This window comes from Myotis nattereri (assembly GCF_964212035.1).
Source record: "Myotis nattereri genome assembly, chromosome: 3".
NCBI lineage: Eukaryota > Metazoa > Chordata > Mammalia > Chiroptera > Vespertilionidae > Myotis > Myotis nattereri.
Genome location: NC_138077.1, coordinates 65,200,960 through 65,215,327, shown reverse-complemented (window position 1 = coordinate 65,215,327; position 14,368 = coordinate 65,200,960). Strand labels below are relative to the sequence as shown.

Genomic DNA, 14,368 nt, shown 5'->3' with positions numbered 1-14,368 from the left:
TCCCAATTCATATCCTAATCTTCACATGTATCTCATCTCTAATTTCATTACTTGCATCCCCACCACCTTGCCTTCTTCTAGGTTGAAATTTTTCTACATGAAACTCCTTCCCTGGTTTCTGACACCACACCACCATATTCCATGTCCCTTTCTCTCCAAAAGACCATTTTTTCTTCATCCTCCAACACTCAGCTTTTACATCTACAGCTAAAGTTCTCCCTCTATTCTCAAGCCATCCATGTACCATTAGAGGTCATCCTGATGAGAATTCCTGCAGCACTCACCGCCTTTCTTTACTGCTCATTTTGGTGCATAATAATAGAATAATAATTTCTATCTAACTAGTCTTAGTATTTAAATAGAAATCTCCACAATAAGATTATACAAACCAGAAGCTCCCTGTAAGCAGGTATTGTGTCTCTGTTAACTATTATGATAGATACTAATTAAGATTAGCTCATACCTGTTTCTAAATTTAAATTGTATATTTTCCTCTTTTTAAAATATTTTTCCTTTTTTTATAATAGTAAAAAAATAGAGACAATAATGGAAACACAATAAATACATCAACATGTAATGATCAGTGGTCTTTACTGGCTGCAAAAACAGTGCTGCATTTTGCTGTTAGTTCCTCTACCTTTTATGTGTGATATTTACTATTAGACACACTCTATATAAGCCAACAGTGCCCAATTAAATTTTATAATAACTGAGCTTTGACTGTTGTTAGCATTAGCCTTCAGTTAGAGCAGGTATAGGGCAACAGAGACTAAGTTCAGGATATATGAGCTCATATTCATCAAGCAGCTAATTTAGTGACATTGTGGGAGGCATAATAAGTAATATGACATATAGTATGCCCAGGTTGCTGAATGCTGTTTTTTGCAGATAGGGTTTGATATCAGCTTTCACTTACTTATTATTTATATAAGCACATTTTTTTCCAAAATATAATAAGTGTAGAAAAGTTTGTATAAGGTGATATGGAGATCAAAATCAAGGTTATAACCAAGGGCAACAGATTAAAATGCAAATGGGTAATGAATCACTTATTAAGATTAAAGTTCACAAATTTCAAATGGGAAAAGGCATCAGCAGAGACATAAATAACACAGCTGTAAGGATGGTGTCATGGTTTCATGAAGGAAAAGATGAAGCAGATAGGAGGATAGGCCTCTATAATGACTGGATATAAGTACTCAGAGTTTCAAATTTTGTCAAAGAAGACAAAAATAACTAGGAGAGTTTGGATTGTAAGACTGGGGATAATAACGAGGGATAGTGAATACAATGGCCTAGGAGGACAATGATGTCAGCATTAAGAACATTAAGAACAATGAGTGAGGTCCAGCAACTGAGTAATTCTGCATCAAGTACTTGAAACCAGTGTTAAGGCAGAACTCAGTACAAAGATCACCTCAGCCAAAACATGGATTCCTCATGTGTTCTCTGCCTACAAAGACATTCAGATCAACATGTTGGTGAAGCTTATGCCCACAGCTGGGGCAGCAAGCATTCCTAGGTGAATGTGGGAGGGTGTGTGTGTGTGTGTGTGTGTGTGTGTGTGTGTGTGTGACTGCATATCTGCATGTGTGTAGGTTGTGTCCTAACAGGTATTAACCATGACCCTAAAAACTGAGCACAAGCCTTAGCCAGTTTGGCTCAGTAGATAGAGCTTCAGCCTGCAGACCAAAGGGTCCTGGGTTTGATTCTGGTCAAGGGCACATGCCCAGGTGGGGGCTCAATCCCCAGTAGGGGGCGTGCAGGAGGCAGCCAATCAATAATTCTCTCTCATCATTGATGTTTCTATCTCTCTCTCACTTTATCTCTGAAATCAATAAAAATATATTAAAAAACAAACAAGAAAAACAAAAAAACTGAGCATGAGGATAATAATGATGATTATAACAAGAGTTAGTGTTTATTGTAGCTCATAATATTCCAGGTTTTAGTTTAGATACTTTACCTTTATTAGATTATTTATTCCCCACAGTAATTTTATGATGAAGGCACCACCCCCACTTTATAGATTAAGAAACTGAGGCAGTAAAAATTAAAGCATTCCCAAGGTCACACAGCTTGTAAGTTGTAGAACCCAGGCAGTCTGCATACTTAATCACTCTGCTACACTGCCTAAATCCAGGAGAACAATGAGAGAGTTGTAGAAGTTTACCTATATCTAAATGATATCTTCTTTTTTACGTACCAAGGGATAGAAATGATTTCAGGCTACTCTTACTGGAGCAGTAGCTCTTCTCAGATATGTGACAATGTCATGTTATGTTGTTCAGCAGATGATAAAAGCATCATGGTAACAGATGAGAGATTTGGCTCTTTTTAATTATACTCTACATTTTAATTATACTATTTAAGCAATAAAGAAATATTGTTATGAAGCAGTAGAACAACAGACAGGGTAATATGGAAAGTAAAATTTTAGTCTCAGCCAGCCACTAAATGTGGGTTCTGCTCTCTATCTCTCCATATTCCATTTCTCTACAGAGTGAATAAGGGTTAATACGATGATTATAAAACATTTACCATATGAGAAACCATAAGTTCTATTACTACTGTGATTTTCTGAACACAGATGACTCCCAAGCCCAGGAAAGAGTGACCAAATAAAACATCAGCACCACAGCGACTGAATAAGTTTGGACTCTAGTGTCCAATTTTATTAACAAAGTTGATTGTTAACATAGCGGCATGAACATGAAATTTTCATTTAAAACCAAGGGGAAATGTACTTAGCCTTGAGTCTTTCTTTGTTGGTCTCCTGGAGTCAATTCCAAAGTATCACCTAATAATTACTATTTATAAGAATTTTCAATTTTATATAAATTTATTTTCCTAAGAGTATAAAGATTCAGGTCAATTATTATGGCTTCCGATTTTCAGCTTGACTATATCTCAAGACAGAATGTCCCCTTCAGACTTCTAGGAGGTGACTTATGTGGGGCCCTGTATAACCTGGACCTTACTGGATGCTATGACTACCCTGTACTGTTGTTTTCACAAGTAAGCTGGGTCAAGGCAAACAGGGGAAAGAGTTGGGCAAGGACTCATAGGCTAGAAGGCCTGCTGTATAGGTAAGTCTAAACTCCCCACTCTTCTAGCCTCAACATGTTGGAAGACCCTGACCTTAAACTGAGTACAGAATTCTTCAAGGAGAGAAACAGGAACTCCTATACCCTGAACTTGTCAGGAGAGGCTGGCCCCTTTTAGCATTTGACCTTCAGTGAATAATAAAACTGCTTTTATTCACAATCCTGTACCAGCTGCAAAGATGACAGATACCTGTCATATTTTAGAAGAGCTTATCACCTCAGCCTCTGAAGTGACCAAGTATTTATAGACACAAAGATAGAAACATAAAGCATGTATGTATAGGCAGGAGTCCCCTGGAGGTGGCGATTAGGACCAGGCAGTAATTTTAGCTTGAAGTTCCTATGACTTAAATAGCCACTTGAGCTCTGCTCTTGCCGTTTATGATGTCAATAGAACCCCTAAATGAAATTACAGCCTTCTGATACACAGCAGGATATCCTTTCTTTGCCCTGCAATGTACATGGACGGGAGAAATTGCTCTGTATATGGAGTTTCACTAAAGGGGAATTTATCATAAGGCTGCTCTGCTAAAATATAATTATGCTGTTATTCACTGGATAACACATCTAATGACTTGGGGTGCACTTGATAGCCATGTTTCAGTGAACACAGACGCACGCCCTGATGTGAACTGGGCACTCCAGTGCTTCAAAGCACTATCGATTTCAATTCTACCATAATTTACACCTGGCTTGTTTTGCCAATAGCTTGAACCCATGCTAACACTGGAACACACACACTCAAGTATTAGAGGAATCAGGAAAGAACTGTACAGCAAAAAATGCATGCAGCAAACTTTCTAGGATTCTGCCATTATAATAATATCACTTGATGCTAATAAAATATTCTGTAAGACTTTCTGGCTATGTTTGAGCATTTCCTCTATTAGTACTGTCCCACGGTTGGTGGTGACAGTAATAATAATCTCTTATGTTTGTACAAACTGCCAGGGCAGCATCTGAGTGCCATTCATCTTGGTCCACCTCCACCTAGCAGAAGTAGTGGGATGTATTAGTTCAGGGATCCTCAAACTACGGCCCGCGGGCCACATGCAAATACAAATATTGTATTTGTTCCCATTTTGTTTTTTTACTTCAAAATCAGATATGTGTAGTGTGCATAGGAATTTGTTCGTAGTTTTTTTTTTTTAAACTATAGTCCGGCCCTCCAACGGTCTGAGGGACAGTGAACTGGCCCCCTGTTTAAAAAGTTTGAAGAACCCTGTATTAGTTGCTCATAATAATTTTCTCTAAGGCTCCTCTTCCTCTTTGTATAATCATGTGATATACCCTTTTGCTTTTTGTCCACATACTTTCCTTGAGAAAAGTACACAACACAATTTTAACTATTACCATGATGCTGTTAATTCAGATGACTGCCCAACTTATCTCCAGCTTTCCTGACCAAATCCAACAGCCTACCAGATATCAGTCTGAATTTCCCCCCAACATCTCAAAATCAACACATTCAAAAGCAAAATTTATCATCTTTCCTGAGCCTACAAACCTCCTTCTCCTCCTCATAATTTTTCTGGTTTAGCTGTATAAGGCAGAATGCTGGGAGCAATCCAAAATTCATTCTTCTCTCGATGCCCAGCCCAAAGGTTATTAAATTGTGTCCATTCTGCCTCTTATCTCTTGAATGTGTCTCCTCCTTTCTGTTCCCACAGTTATTGTCCTAGTTCAGGGCTTCACTGTTTCCTGTCTGAACAATTTCAGTTGCCTTCTAATTCATTTTCCTGTCTCAATTCTCCCAGCCCTCCAATTTACCCTCCACCTTTCCGCCAGGGTGATCTTCTATCACACAATTTGATAATTAACCTTCTCTACTTAAAATCTTTCAATGGCTCCCTAAATGTCACAAGATGAAGCTAAAACTTCTTTGCATGGAAATCATGGGCCAACATGATTGTTGCCTGCCTACATCTACAGCATCATTTCTCCCAACTCCTCTACTAAACATCAGTGATACTGGTCCCCAACTTGGCCATGCCATTTCCTATTTAAGTGCTTCACCTCTGCTGGTCCACTTACTGAATGCTCTTCCTCTTTTTGACTATCCAGGGAAATCCTTCAAGGCCCAGCATGGGTTTATTAGCTCTTCTCTCAAGTTTTCCCTGACCCTCCACTCAGAAGTACGTTCAGCTAAAACACTCACTATTTTGTGCTTCCGAGGTTCCTTAAACATCCTTCAATTATAATACTTAGCATAGGGCATTATACAGACTTATTTCCCTAGCTGTCACTTCCCGAGTGAGTAGTTAGAGGCCTGGTAGTATTATTTTGTATTGTCAATGGAAAAGCCAAAACCTTCACAACAGCATATCAAGGCCAAGTGCTTAGGCCCCATGACCTCACCTACCTCATCTCCTACCATCTCACTCTGATCCTGCCACACACACTACCCTGTTACACTCAAACTTGCCACATACAGTATTGTCCAGGGACTTTGCATTGGTGGTTCCACTACCAAAAATGCTTTGGCCTAGATATCCGCAAAACTCAGTTCTCCACCTTTCTCAAATGTTGTTCCTTCAATGAGGCATTCCAGCTCCACCCAACTTAAAATTGCAACTTTGCCCTTAACAAACATACACACACTCTCTCAATCTTTCTCTCTTTTTCCTCTTTCACTTTTCTCCATAACACTGGTCACTGTGTTACATGCTATATATTTTACATATGTACTTGTTTCCCATCTTTCTCCCCTGCCTAAAAAATAAGTAAGCATTATGAGATTGGAGACTTCTTTGTTTTGTTTACTGTAGTATCCCAGATCTTGGAAAAGTGTTGGATGCATAGTATGTGTTCCTCAATAAATATCTGTTATTAAATGAATCAGTCTTTAGCGTCTAGAATTATACCTGACAGACAGTATGGGTTCAAAAATGTTCTCAAATTAATAAATAAATTAGTGAATGAATGAATTAATGTTAAATCCATGTTTAATGAATGCAATGAAGAGACAGTCTTTGTAATCCGATCCTCATAACAATGCTGGAAAATAAGTAGAATGGGTACTATTATCTTCATTAGACAAATGAAGTAGATGAGTCCCAGGAAGGTTAGGAGCCTAAATTAAAGCTACATGGGTAGCCTAATGTTTGCTCCTCTTTTCAATCCACTATTAAAAGGTAAAAATGATCCTTTGCACTAGGTTCAGTATGAACCTCTAACATTTACTACACTGTTTTGATTCCTCTTGACTAGGAAGGCAATTAACAGGAGGTTCAAGGTGCTAATACTTTTTATTACAATGTGTGTCTTTCCTTATTAGGTCCTTTTCATAAAACATATCCTTTTCAAAAATGGATTAGGCACTCATACAATTTTACCCCTCACAGTGGATTGTACATGACTACCCAAGAGGATGTCATACTATAAACCCTGCCAGAATGAACTGGAAGGTGAGCATAGCATTCATAGCTTGATGATGCACAGACTGTTTGGTGCCAAGTCAGTGCTAATGGAGATGTCCTCTATGTGTTAACACCCAAAGGAGAACAAATTCAACAACAAAACACTTCGGTTTTTGGCATGTCTGTAGAGAGTTAACTTTCCATTGTTCAAGGGTTAATTGTCCATTATGTGAATCACTTCTCCTTCTCCCTCTGGCTCTTACCACTAGAAATTTAGTGTACTGGAGGATAAGCAGGAAAAATAAAAAGATGAAAATGAAATCAGTACAATTCAGTTATATATATTGGAAGCTCTAGAAAAGACTCCCATATAGAAGACAGAATTTGATATAGTTTGGGGATTGCCAAGTTGATTGATCATAGATAATAGATATTATTAAAGCATATCTTACACAATATTTTGGTTTTGTTTGTTACAGTCGGTTTGTAGTATATGAAGTTACTCCCTGGCTGTGCTTCATGTCAACAGCAAACCATTTAGGGTGTGAAAGGGGCCCTTTCCTCCGATGTCCCAGAGCACTGCAGATTCTTTGAAGTGGTTTTTTTAATGTATGAAACTACGTATAAGTCAGCGGTTCTCAACCCGTGGCTCGCCAACCTGTGGGTCGTGACCCCTTTGGGGGGGGGAGTTGAACGACCCTTTCACAGGGGTTGCCTAAGACCATCGGAAAACACATATATAATTACACACTGTTTTTGTGATTAATCACTATGCTTTAATTATGTTCAATTTGTAACAATGAAAATACATCCTGCATATCAGATATTTACATTATGATTCATAATGTAGAAAAATTACAGTTATGAAGTAGCAACAAAAATAATTTTATGGTTGGGGGTCACCACAACATGAGAAACTGTATTAAAGGGTCGTGAAATTAGGAAGGTTGAGAACCACTGGTATAAGTGGTTAGAGGACATGTACTGCATTTTATATTTATTTATCTCCTTCCCAAATAATGTCAAACTGCCTCAATCTGAATGGAAGAGCAATGAACAGGTGATGAGTGAGTGAATGAATGATTGCATGGCTGTCCATATGCCAAATACATTGACAGTGAATACATCTTGCTGTATATCATAAGTGATAAATGAAAGCTATCGATTTTTAAAATGCTATCAATGGAGAAGGGGAAATTCACTCTTCATTCAGGTTATTACGAAAAGCTTCAGAGAAAAAATGGAACTTGAAAAGGATGTGACTTGCCTCAGTATCTTTAAAGGTATCTGAAAAATTGTAGTTGCTGATGCTGATATGTAAGTAAAGCATCAAAGTATTTCAAATATAACTAAATAGATGAGAAACTAGAATAAACTGGGTCATTTGTGCATATACTCATTCTTACAATATAGAGTGAATTCACTAAATACATTCTCAATTTTAAGATAATAGAAATTTATTTTCTTTCCATTTAATTTTAAACTGCTTTATACATATAGCAATTAATACTTTTATGTTGTGCATAACAGAATTTAGATTTATCATCTAACATGCATATTTGATAAAGAATAATTACTAATCTTACCAGCTAAACAAATCTTACCTTTTATAGGTACTGTTCATAAATATTTGTGTAAAATTTCTGTTATAAGTGTGATAAAATGTCAACTATACTTTACTTATGATCAATTTAAAAAAAATGTTTCATTGAATTCAAAGAAAGTAAGCTTAGCTAATATTTGGATATATTTTAATCTTGAATATAGGTATATGATTATGAATGTACATATGCATTTATAACAAAGATACACAATCACATGATACAATGAATCAACCTTTTCTTAACTTTTAAAACATGTATCTTTATAAATGAATCACATAAGTATAAAAACTCTTTTGTATACAAATAAGAAAGAATAATTCCTTATTGGGTCAATCATAATTCTGTTATTTAGCAATGTCATTTGTGTCTAATTATGACTGTCTCATTAAATGACTATAACATATAGGAAGTACTTATAGCCAATGTGCATGCAAGGAGATATACATTTTAAAACATGCATCTTATGAAATAAAAAAAAATTCAGAATGAGCACCAGAAAACTGAATTCTGAATAGTATACTATAAAGGTTTAAAGACAGGTTTTGAAAAAAAATAGGTACTATTAACACAACCATTTAAGCAGAATGAAATACATCATTATCCTGCCTTTCTATTAGAGGTATACTGATCAAATTCTGACTCTTAGACACTAGCTTAGCTATGTGATTCTCCCACAGCCACGTGGAGCTCCAGATCTTGGCAGCAATAAGGAAAACCTCTCTGGCAGGTTATCTTTGTTAAATGCCATTTCTTAGATATTTGTGTTTACCTATTCTCTGCTTAACAACACTGACAAAATTTTATATACAAACATAGAAGATTTAAAAAAAATGTCTTCCAAGTGTTAAAAATCCAGCTTGCCCTTAAGGCAGTCCTAATAGACATCCCTAAACTAAAAGACATTTCTCCTGGGAGTCTGTGCAACCTGAGTATTAACTGAGGAAGACACAACCTCCTGTGTATGTCTTGGCAGTAATGGGTTAAAAGCTACTTACAGTTTTTAGACCGTAACTAAAATTTTATATCATCATTTTCCAATTCAACTTATTTCCTTAGCAAACAAGAAACCTAATGACAAACCCCCAAGAAACATTATATTTACAAATAGTATGATCATAACTAATGTGCCTAACCAAAATAGGCAAATTATATACATTAAACTTATAGCACATATTGGTCTTAATAAAACTTGAAGACTGCCTCCTGTCACAGTGACACCTGAGGAGTTTGGTGTGCCTTCTAAACTACAGGAATTGTGATAGGAAGTGGACTCTGTTCCAGAGAGTCACTGACAGAGCCTGAAGAGGCTGCAGCAGGGGGCAGTCTCTGTAGGGAACTCGGTTATATATGAACACACATGAGTTACATGGTTAAGAATGTGAATCGCCGAGAGTAGCAGACAAAATCCCAAAGCTAAGTACCAATGTAATATGTTGGATGACTCCACCGGCTTGGACAGAGTACACAATAGACATACACAGCACACATCTGGTTAAATGTAAAATAACTATTGCTAAAGCATTTTCAACTTTTAGGAGGAATCTACTGGCAGTGTGTTAACAGCAAGGAAAGCGAAAACAATTAAATAGCATCTCTTTCCAAATATTTAAGAACATCGAGTAAATGCCCCTTAGGCTGGGTTGTGGTTCTTGGAAGTCTCAGCCTATGAGAACCATATTGGGGACATCAAAGGCTCCTCCCTCTCTCCAAAGAGCAATTCAGTTCAGATGCTGCCACAGAGCCAAATGCTTTTATGGCCACCATGTTTTTTGTTTGTTTGTTTCCACTCAATATTTTGGAACATGCTCGATTCTTGAAATTGAAAAGAAGGCAAGAAAACACTGTAAGATCAAATGACCCTGGAGGAGCAACGAGACCTGATGGTAAAGGACACACACGTTTCAGCTGAAATTGACTCCAAAAGCAGGTCTGTTGACTCCTCTGTTAGTCTTATACACGACAGGACGCAACCACCCCCATTCCACTCCTTCGACAACTTCCCAGAGCACATTCAATCAGAGTCTCTTGTATTGAGGACAATACTATATTTGGGTTTAATACTGTGAGGACAGTCATCTAGTTTTCCTATGTCAGGATGATAAATTTCCCTGAAACCAAATAAGGATTCTCATTGCATCCTTCTGTTCGATACCATGAATGCAGAAGAATAAAGAAGAAGGTGTGACAAATAATATTTTTCCAAAAGGTTGGGTTGGGGGAGGTTCCCTAACATTGAAAAGCAGCCAGTTTTTAGCAAAGAGATCTTTAAAAGAACAGTATTCACAATATTCTTTTGCTAAGCATCCACTTTTCTGTCTTGCTTAGCTGGGTACAGAAGTATTCTGAGCATAATGTAAGTGTTCAGAATAGAGATGCCTGAAAAGTTGGCACAGAGAAACTTCAAATGCACGATGAATCCCACTTTCACTTCCCCCTCCTACCACCCCGAATAAGACCAACCTCCCCACTCACTCACCTATCTTCCTCCTCCTACCAGCATGTGTGCTAGGCATGTCAAGGCTGACATCCATGTGGGCAGCATGAAACCTATGCTGCGGGTCCTCCTGGCACACACGCTGCCACTGTGTATAGAGTGGTCTCGGCTGTGCACACTGCAATCTTCGCCATTACGGTGGACTGTTTGGTAGCTTTTTAAAAGAATTGTGTTTCCCCCCTCTTTTTTAAAAAACACCCGTTATTTCCTGACTGCCTCAGAGACACCAAGAATAGAATCCTTGACACATCAAATTCTGGAACCTCACCACTCACCAAGACTGTGGTTCCTGATCCAAGGAGTGCCGACTGAGAATCAGCACAGTCTCTTGAGAGTGTCCAGGCCTGGCTGCTAAGCTCCCTGCTCTGATTAGCTTGTCGAGTTCACAGTGTTCCAGAGTGCTGAAGCACAGAAATTAGGGAGGGGAGGTGGAAGGAAAATCACTGGAGCCTCTTACGATCGAACTTCCACTAACTGAGAGGAAATGTCTTATAAATAAACAACAGCAACAGAAACAAAAAAAAAAAAACACCATCCCGTCCTGCCAGAGGAATGTACATTATTGTCTCCCGACGGAAAACTTTACACCACACCAGAATGCAGCCATGTCTCCTGAAACTACCTCCCTCGAAACAGAAAGAAAAAGGAGAATCAAGGAGAAAAGGAGAACAAAAAAAAGGTTTTTTCATCCTCTTGAATTCTGTTGGGAAGTTCGTGTGCGTTCCCAGTAGACAAACTAAACTAAGCAGTTTCAACAGTGTCACTGTTCCAGGATTTCTTGCGGAGGCTGCTTGTTAGCAAAATTTCATTTCTGCCCAGATCATTGCTGTGCCATCCGGACATTTTCAGAAGGGAAGTTCAGGGAGGGGTGGGGGAAGGTTTGACTCTGGAGGAGAGGAAGAAGAGAGGACAAAGGAACACTCCTGGTGAACCCCAATGCCCTAGCCCCAGCCATGAGAAAGCCAGCCCCACCCTCCACCCAACTGCTGCTTGTTGAGGACTTGGTGATGCGGTGTGTTTAATCTACTTACTCTTTCTGCTCGGGAGGCTGAGGTTCCTATATTTCCAGCTCATGCTGGACTGTACCGTAAGCAACAAGTGAAATGAGTTCAGTGATCTCATTCTAGTCCTTCGACTCCTGTCCACATCGCTAAGCGACTGCACAGCTTGGCACAGGCCAGGATGAGTCAGCAGTCTCTGGTCATGAGAGGCCAGGCCTGGAATAGCAGGGGGGTTTAGGTCAGGAGCGAACTGAAGCAGAGGCCGTCTGGGCGGCAGTGCTCTCGGCTCTGCAATGTGCGGAGACACTGCAGGTCACAATGAAAGAGCCTCATCAGCTGGTGGGTAAAGTCTGTAGGATTGTAGAAAAAGAGAGCAGCAAGGGAAAAATGCAAAACAGCTGCCTACCGAACACAGACAGAACAAATTAGAGTACCACAGTCAGAAAGAGAGGGCACTGGTAGAGTCCTGGAGGAGAAAAGATGCTCATTAAGATTTCTGGAATACCTTTTCTTCCATGTGCTCTGAGCTTGATTTGAGAAATCAGGTGGTTACCTATATACTATCCTAGTATTTTGGTATTTCTTTCTTGATTTGGTAAGTAATGAAACCAACAAATAAAATCAAAGTGCTGCAGTTAAAGTATCAAAAAGAAGCCTCATCTGCATAAAATAAGTAAGAGCCCACTATCTCAAAAAGGTATATTTGGGACAATAGTGTCCTTGAATAGCCTGCAGAACACAGGTAACATATGGTTAAAGAGAAACACTCCTCAAATAAAGACTGGGTGAGAGTAGAGAAGAGCTGAGAAAAATGAAAGGCATACTTTCAACGATGAAACACTAGGGAAATATGCTGTGCCCATATTTTGACTCAATGGGGTCAGCACAGACCTCCATCAGGAAGCGATATTTCCCACCACGAGGAGTTCCCAACACCTCTCCTGAGCAGTAGTACAGTGATATAGCAAGAGGAGAGGGGAGATAAGGTTCAACGTAAGCAATTAATCAGTAACGCAACATTTTGTTTGGGAGGAGGCAACTTGCCTTAGAAGCCAACTGATAAAGGAAAGTCTTAGTGTCTGAAACAAACTTAGAGGAACTGTATCCAGGAGACTGAAGTGGAAACAGAATTAACAGCAAATAGCAGTGATGGCCCCAAAATGAGGAAGAAAGCCATCCCAAGTCAAATGGTGCACAGCAGGAATAGCATGGCAAAGAGAACAAGATCAACAGAGTTGGGAAACACCAGTAAAAATATTTCTTTAACATTCTTTGAAAAGGAATAAGAACCTACCATATATTTCTAATGGCTATTCCTTAGAGATGCATGGTGTAAGAAAATGTAGAGTAAATTTCGTTTAGCACTTTAGAGAGTGTTAAATCATCTTAACACATCTTTAATAAACGTTTAACCTTGGGCTAATGAATTTTCTGGGCTCAGTTTCCTTCTCTTTGAAATGGAACATTATCACACTCATTGAATTATTACAAGGGCTGAATCTATGTTTGGCTGATGTTTGGTCCTTATCCAGCAGTATCGGTCACATGATGAACACTCAATAAATCACTATCATTTTTATTTGACTATCATATCATCCTCACAAGTGCCCCGTGAACGAATCATTTCCAGTGTTGTCCCACCCAACTGAGTAGAGCCAATATAAAGACTAGTAAAATCAGTTGTGTAACATTCCTCAGAGAATGCTGCTTTCAAAAGCTTATTTCTATCGGCTGAACATACTTAAACACAGAGGATGGTGAAAATCTATTATGTTACAATCTCGATTTGGGGTATCTATGTTGTCAAAGCAGCTTGGAGCTTACCAGAGTCCTATAACTAGAGGCCTAGAAAAGAAGAGGGATGTTTAGAAGCTTCTCCAAAAGCAACAGGATGAAAGTGCTATTGGCCCTGACCGCATGATGAGGGCTTTTCACCAAAGGGGGAAACAGTCCAGCTGATCATCCCAGCCTAATTGATTAATTGTGGGTCTGACCATCTGGCTGATGAATGCTGACACCCAACAGTGATTGCTGTGTAACACGAATCCGGATGTGCTCTCCCTGATGCTTCCCACAATAATGGCAGCTCTGAACTTGAGCTGAGTGTATTCAGGCCTCTTGGCTCAATCTCTTCATGGAACAGTGACTGTGGCAGGGAATATTTTACTAGACCTGGTCAAGCATGATCTTCTCTGATTTCAGTTACCCCCTCCTTTCCAGCTCCACACCTACCCTCTCCTGAACCCTCTCTTGTATATAATCACTTTCCATGCACAGCATTCCATCTGTAGTTTCCATCATACTGTCTGGTTCTCTCATTTCCGGTTACTCTATTCAGAAAAATATTTGACTGGTCTAAAAGACTGTATTGCTATTACACAAGGACTCCTACTGAGACACTCTTATTATATCCCCTTTGCCACTGGTTTACTTCAAATGACTCTGTGCTTCCAAATAAAGAAAATTATTTTACCTAATTCATGAGCCTGATTAAAAGGCCCCCACACATATGGCCTGAGTTCTGCATGAAGTTAATAGACTACAAGGGTTAATAGCAGATAGTTCTTACATCTCAAACCTACATCTGACCCTTGATTAGTAGTGGCCCATGAAGAAGATTCTCCCCACAAGTTCTCTGGAGCTAGAAGGTCAAGTGCATGTAAATGACAGGGATCCATAGCAATGCCCCCCACAAACCAATCTACATGGAGCTAACCTGTATGAGAGAGAATTCACTAAGCAAATAAAATCTGAATGCATAGATATAAACTCTGAGGAATTACAACCCAAATATTTTACTATT

At 38.9% G+C, this 14,368-nt stretch overlaps 1 protein-coding gene across 12 annotated transcripts in view; it reads right to left on the bottom strand.

The window, feature by feature from the left end:
- Positions 1-14,368, bottom strand: part of ZBTB20 (zinc finger and BTB domain containing 20) — an 874,980-nt gene that overhangs the window by 283,535 nt on the left and 577,077 nt on the right. The window contains exon 1 of one of the 12 annotated variants that reach the window (XM_081085639.1): positions 11,596-11,678. The exons of 8 other annotated variants lie outside the window; for them this stretch is intronic. The gene's annotated coding sequence lies outside the window, so the exon portion shown is untranslated. Of the gene's footprint in view, positions 1-10,546; positions 10,705-10,839; positions 10,965-11,595; positions 11,679-14,368 lie in introns of those variants that run through there. 3 more of the 12 variants (XM_081085650.1, XM_081085645.1, XM_081085640.1) reach the window with 3 other exon arrangements.